We start from the raw sequence: 7,354 nt of genomic DNA on the forward strand, positions 1-7,354 counted from the left end.
TGAGTCAGGTCGAAAGGGCGCTGTCCAGGAATCCCAGTGACTCAATTCTTCTGGTCGCGGTTCGCTTCTTTTTTCTCTCTGTGCACTGTTTATAGAAACAGAGGGAAATCCTGCGGGTTAACCAGCTGAATGAAGTGTGACAAGTCATTGGGAACTCCCTTTTCCCAGCACAGTAACCAGAACGCGGTTGGTTCCATTCCCCCCAAAGTATCTTGGCGTTCATTTTTCAAATGCAGTTTCCGTGCAATATTTATTGTTGTATTCTTCACTGTTACGCCTACCTAGCAACCACCGTAGCTCCAAACTGATTCATTTTTGTGAAGTGCCTTGAGACCTTTGGTTCTGATATAAATGTAAGTATTATTAATACTGGCTGATCTCCCCTGGTCTTTCGCATGAGACGTTAAACCGAGGTCCTGCCTGTTCGCTCAGGTGGACGTAAAAGATCCCATGGCACTATTTTGAAGAAGACCAGGGGAGTTATCCCCGGTGTCCTGGCCAATATTTATCCCTCAACCAACATTTAAAAAAAACAGATTATCTGATCATTATCACATTGCTGTTTGTGGGAGCTTGCTGTGCACCAATTGGCTGCCGCGTTTCCCACATTACAACAGTGACTTCGCTTCAAAAGTACTTCATTGACTGTAAAGCGCTTTGAGACGCCCGGTGGTCGTGCAAGCTGCTATATAATTGCAAGTCTTTCTTTCTTTATGGCATTGCTCACAGGTAGCCTAACATCTGCAGCTCTTGTTTAGGGGCTAATATGGAGTTGCGTTTAACACGGCCTGTGCCTTTAAGGCCATTTGGGGTTCCATGTGGGGAAGTGGTTTAAATTGGTATATCTGGAGGTAACTTAGAGGCAAATCGCCCAGCTCTGCCTCACCACCACCTCTCTCGACCCCTCCACAGCCTCTGATTTGTCACGCCGCTTGTTCGAATTGTTTTGCCCTGTAACTTCTTATTTTTTAAAATCTTATTGTCTCTTCTCTATTTGCTCTCTGTTGCATTATTATTTTAACTACTCTTTTACTAGCATACAGCTTAGTCTACATTAAATTGACAAAATGAATTCAAGCAATCTTTTTGCTACAACAACTTATATTTATATAGCGCCTTTAATGTGGTAAAACACCCCAAGGTGCTTCACAGGAACGTTATCAAACAAAATTTGACACCTAGCCACATAAGGAGATATTAGGGCAGATGATCAAATGCATGGTCAAAAAGGTAGGTTTTAAGAACATAAGAAATAGGAACAGGAGTAGTCCATACGGCCCCTCGAGCCTGCTCCGCCATTCAATAAGATCATGGCTGATCATCGACCTCAACTCCACTTTCCCGCATGATCTCCATATCCCTTGATTAAGGAGCATCTTAAAGGAGGAGAGAGGTAGAGAAGCAGAGAGGTTTAGGGAGGGAGTTCCTGAGCTTAAGGGCCAGGCAGCTGAAGGCACGGCCGCCAATGGTTGAGCGATTATAATCAGGGATGCTCAAGAAGGCAGAATCAGAGGAGCGCAGATATCTCGGAGGGTTGTGGGACTGGAGGAGATTACAGAGATAGGGAGAGGCGAGGCCATGTTGGGATTTGAAAACAAGGATGAGAATTTTAAAATTGAGGTATTGCTTAACCGGGAGCAAATGTAGGTCAGCGATGGTGAAGAATTCAAGTACATTGGGACACAAGTTAAAATTTAGCAAGTTAGGAGTACCAAAGGAAGTCAGGAAGAACTTATTCACCAACAAGATAATAGAGTTGTGAAAAAACACACCAGGGAAGGGCAGTGAAGCAGACAGTATAAATAAGTGCAGGAGACAATTAGATGGGTTTCTGCAGAAAAAAGGTTTAAGGGATATTCTGAGAAGAAAAGTGTAGTGTATGTACCTTTAAGAGAAACTATGTTTTTGAAGCCCTTGTATACTGTAGTACCAGTAGTGACCACTCGGGTATATAAGCCTGTGTAGCGTCTTGTGTTGTTAGTTCACCTCCAGACTTTGTTCAGTAAACACTTGTTAAATCAACTCCTGCATTCCGTGTCTCCATTAACACACGGATCTAACAGTGGCGACGAGTTAGAAACGAACTTACCTGCAATTCGGCAGCACCTCAAGGGGATCGATTCCTCAGACGAAGGTCGAAGCCAGAAGCAAGAAAAAAAAACAATAACTTGAAGAAACTCAAAAACGAGGGCCAGGCTTGGTCTCCAGTCTGTGGTTTCCCCAGCTAAACGGGCTGGTGGCAGGTAGTGCACTGATCCTTCCTGGGCTGCGGCGGGCTAGAGCTCGATCGGGTGGCTCTGCAATGGGGCAGGGCAGCGAGTCAGGAAGCAGAAGCAAAGAGAGAGAGAGGGTGGAGCACTCAGGGCGCGGCCGGTGCTGCAAAGCAGGTCGGCGTTCGGACCGAGCAGAGGGAGGGGAAAGTCCCAGAGGGCCCGCTCCACGACGGGAACGGTTCTCCAAGTAACGGAGAAACTATTGAAGCGATATATTAAAAAAATAGAAATACCGCGAAAAGCTGCAGGTCGCAACGGGAACCGCGGAGAACAGCGTTGGCAGCAGCGGCAGCGGCGGGAAAGCGCGGGAGGTGCCATCTTAACTCGGTGGGGAAGAAAGAAAAGCGCGGGAAGCGCCATTTTAGATTTTCAAGATGCCGAAGACTGGCAATATTACTGCTTTCGATAGTGATATAGAAGATTGGACCACATATGTGGAAAGAGTGGAGGTATATTGCAAGGCGAATGAAGTAGCAGATGATAAAAAGGCATCGGTACTTCTAAATCTGATGGGCGCAAGGACGTACAGGCTGTTACGAAACTTGATCACTCCAGCCAAACTGATGGACAAGAATTTTAAGGAGATTGTTGATACCTTACAGGAGCACTTAAACCCAACACCGCTGCTGATAGCGGAATGATTCAAATTCTTCAGGAGGAATCAGCACAAGAATGAAAGTAACGCTGATTACCTCACCGAATTACGAAAGCTGTCAAAGCAATGCCAATTCGGGGCAGGACTGGCAGATTCTCTACGAGACAAATTCGTCTGCGGTCTCCTAAGCGAAGGAACACAGAAAAGACTACTTTCTGAGAAAGATTTGACACTGGACAAGGCTTTCAGTGTGGCTGTATCATACGAAGCAGCAGCAAGAGGAGCTGCAGAGATACAGCAAAAGCCACGGGACTTCGGCACCCATGAAAAGACACGGGGTTTTGAGAGATGTTATCGCTGCGGCAGATCCAACCATGACCAGAAGGACTGCTAGTTCAAGGACAAAGCATGCAGGCAATGCGGAAAGATGGGACACATTGCACGTGTATGCAGATCTGGAAAGAAATCCGCTGACAGTAAAAAGGTCAATAAGGAAAAGTACAGAAAGGTACAAATGATGACGGACAGTAGCTCCGAAGACCAGAAGAGCGATAGCGACTCCGGAAACAAGAGACTAAGCTGTCTCAAATTACATAATGTAATTGCCAAAGAAGATTACCAGACCATTTGGGTTACCCTCACGATAGCGGGGTCCCCAGTCAAAATGGAGATGGATACAGGATCAGCTCTGACCGTCATGAGTCGACGGGATTACGAGCGGCTATTTCCGCATATACCTTTGAAAGACACATCCATTGTCTTGAAGACATATACGGGGCAGAAAGTATACCCCAGAGGGAAAATAAGGGTGCTTGTTGTACACAACGGCAAGGAAATACAGAAGTTGTATTTATACGTTCTGCAAGATGGTGGTCCACCGTTGTTGGGACGTGAATGGATCAGAAAGATACATTTAGACTGGCACTCCATTCAGGCACTGACGGTGACCAGTAAGAAAAAAAACGATGATGACGTCATACCTGGACGATTAAAAGAAATCTTGGCTAATGCCAAAGAAGTGTTTCAACAGGCTAGGAACCCTGAAAGGCGCCACCGCCTCAATAAAAGTGGAAGATGTGGCAATTCCCAAGTTTTTTAAGGCAAGGCCATACGCAATTCGTCCAGCCGTCGAGGCAGAGCTGGAGAATTTGGAAAAAGCAGGCGTGTTATCCAAGGTAGATTGGAGCGAGTGGGCAACACCCATCGTCCCGGTCATGAAGAAAACGTTGAATAATGATAAATCTGAAGAACAGAGAAAAGTTCGCATCTGTGGGGACTTCAAGGTGACTGTAAACCCGGTTCTTCACACGGTACAGTATCCTCTTCCGAGGATAGAAGATATTTTCGCCTCACTATCCGGAGGGAAACGTTTCACCAAAATTGACTTAGCACAGGCATATCTGCAGATGGAGGTTGAGGAGGCCTCTAAAAAGTATCTCATGATAAACACACACAAAGGCCTGTACCAGTACAATCGACTGGTTTTTGGAGTGGCATCAGCTCCGGCTGTCTGGCAAAGAGCTATGGAGCAAGTCCTGCAAGGGATTCCGGGGACTCAATGCTACCTAGACGACACCCTTGTAACAGGAGAAAATGACAACGAGCACCTTGCCAACTTGGAGCAGGTGCTCACGAGGCTGAGAGAACGGGGCCTATCAGCAAATCGCCCCAAATGCGAATTTTTCCAGAAACAAATATCATATTGTGGCCATGTCATTAACGAAGAAGGGTTGCATAAGTCACCTGAAAAAATTGAAGCGGCCGTAAAGGCCCCAGCGCCTGAAAATGTCTCACAATTAAGGTCGTTCCTGGGACTAGTAAATTACTATCATAAATTTTTACCAAACTTATTGACGGTTCTGCACCCGCTTAACGCACTGCTACAAACGGGAGTAGTTTGGAAATGGAGCGAAGACTGTAAACGTGCCTTCCATAAATGCAAAGGCTTGATCACGTCCTGGGAAGTGTTGGCTCATTACAACCCATCACTGCCAATCAGACTGGCGTGCGATGCATCCCCTTACGGCGTGGGAGCGGTATTATCGCATAGATTCCCTGATGGCTCGGAGCGGCCGATAGCTTTTGCGTCACGCTCATTGAACTCAGCTGAGCGTAACTATGCCCAGATCGACAGGGAGGCACTCAGCCTGGTGTGGGGGTTGAAGAAATTCAACCATTACCTACATGGACAAAAGTTTACCTTGTTGACTGACCATCAACCCCTCGTCTCCATATTCAACCCTAAAAAGGGCGTTCCCATTATGACAGCGCAAAGGCTACAGAGGTGGTCCCTTTTCCTAGGGGCACACCAATATGACATAGAGTACAAAGGAACAAAACAGCATGGGAATGCTGATGGGTTATCGCGCCTACCGTTGCCAACGGTGGAAGAGGCGCCTACAGTGGACCCAGTGGAGATATTCCACTCGACCATAGTGGAATGTCTACCGGTGACAAATTCTACCATTGAAAAGGAAATGCGAAATGACCCGACTCTCTCACGAGTCTACGATTTAACGGTGAAGGGATGGCCAGCACATGGCGAACCACTGTTGCCAGCATTCTCGCAAAGAAGAGAACAGCTGTCAGTGTGCCGAGGAACCTTGATGTGTGGATCCAGAGTGGTGATTCCACCCAAACTCCAGGATAAAGTGCTAAAGGAGCTCCACGAGGGGCATCTGGGTGGAGTGAAAATGAAGAACTTAGCCAGAGCGTTTGTGTGGTGGCCAGGCATCGATGGAGACATCGAAGAAATGACCAAGAGCTGTCTAAGATGCCAGAAGGTCCAAAACGCCCCACCACAAGCCCCTCTACATCCATGGGAGTGGCCCTCATCTCCATGGCAAAGGGTACATATCGACTTTGCTGGTCCATTTATGGACTCAATGTTCTTAATCGCGGTGGATGCACACTCCAAGTGGCCGGAGGTAATAAAGATGTCCTCCACCACCACGGAAAAAACCATCACAGTATTAAGGACCATATTCGCCAGGAATGGGCTGCCTGAACAGATCTGTTCTGATAATGGACCGCAATTTGTATCCGAAGAATTCAGGAAGTTCTTAAAAAACAATGGGGTTAAGCACTACACGTCCGCCCCATACCATCCCGCCACCAATGGATTGGCTGAAAGGTTTGTCCAGACCTTCAAGAAGGCCATAAAGGCCATGGGTAATGAAGACATAAATCTACAACATAAGGTAGATAACTTCTTGTTTGCGTACAGGAATGCAACACATGTGGTTACAAACCAAACCCCCGCCATGATGTTTTTCAATAGAAGACTAAGATGCCGGCTGGATTTGGTCAAGCCAAACGTCAGAAGGGACGTAGAGAACCGGCAATTTCAAAGCATGAATGAAAGGCCAACTAGAACCTTCCAGATAGGTCAACCAGTTTTGGCCCAGGACTACCGTACCGAGAAATGGCAGCCTGGAACTATTTGCACACGACTAGGACCGCTGATGTATACCGTGGACATTGGAGAAAGCATAATAAGGTGCCATGCTGACCAGATCATAGAGTCATCCGAAAAAGGACAACCTACACCACAACTCTATACGCCTAGTGATGAAGCAGAGATACCCATAGTATCTACCTCTGATCCGGTGATACTGGAACCAGATGAACCTGACACTAGCATTGAAGCCGAATCGACCTTGCCAAAAGAACCTACTACACCACCGAGGCGTTATCCGGACCGAGTCAGGAAGCCTCCAGAGAGACTGAATTTGTAATTGATTAACTTCAGCAAATGTGTATATTATTGTTCTTGTAAAAATGTTATTTAATGATTACTTAAAATGTTATGTACTATTTAGCTAAAAGGGGAGGAATTGTAGTGTATGTACCTTTAAGAGGAACTATGTTTTTGAAGCCCTTGTATAATGTAGTACCAGTAGTGACCACTCGGGTATATAAGCCTGTGTAGCATCTTGTGTTGTTAGTTCACCTCCAGACTTTGTTCAGTAAACACTTGTTAAATCAACTCCTGCATTCCGTGTCTCCATTAACACACGGATCTAACAAAAAGTAGGTGGGGTTGATTTTAAAAAGTGTGGGGCTTGTTTGGACCTAATGATCTTTTACTGTTCTTAAAAAAATTCTAATTTGAAAATAATTTCTTTACCTTGTTTTTTCAACCTCCCTTCTTTCACTGTCCATATCTGAGGTGAGAGCAATGTTTAAACACAAAGCCCTTTAATGGACCAAAATAATGGCTTCACAAGTTGCTTTTCAGCGATGGTCAGCTCAAGGCATAGCCATAATGAGGTCACTCCCTGATGTGTTTTTCTGTGTCAATACAGGAAAGAGCTTTACTGGATGAGTAAACTTCTCTGCAGCACACTAAGTGTTAATCACATATCGTGGGTATAACTATTTGTGTGAGGCACATTGAACACTAGAAAATCCTCAACTCAGTGCAAAGTAGAGCACATGAAGCAGAGACTTCCACCCACTATTGCTTGTGGGGACCAGCTTCTGC

The sequence above is a fragment of the Somniosus microcephalus genome, chromosome 21 (assembly GCF_052327205.1).
Source record: "Somniosus microcephalus isolate GS21.2 chromosome 21, FLI_Smic_1.0, whole genome shotgun sequence".
Classification (NCBI taxonomy): domain Eukaryota; kingdom Metazoa; phylum Chordata; class Chondrichthyes; order Squaliformes; family Somniosidae; genus Somniosus; species Somniosus microcephalus.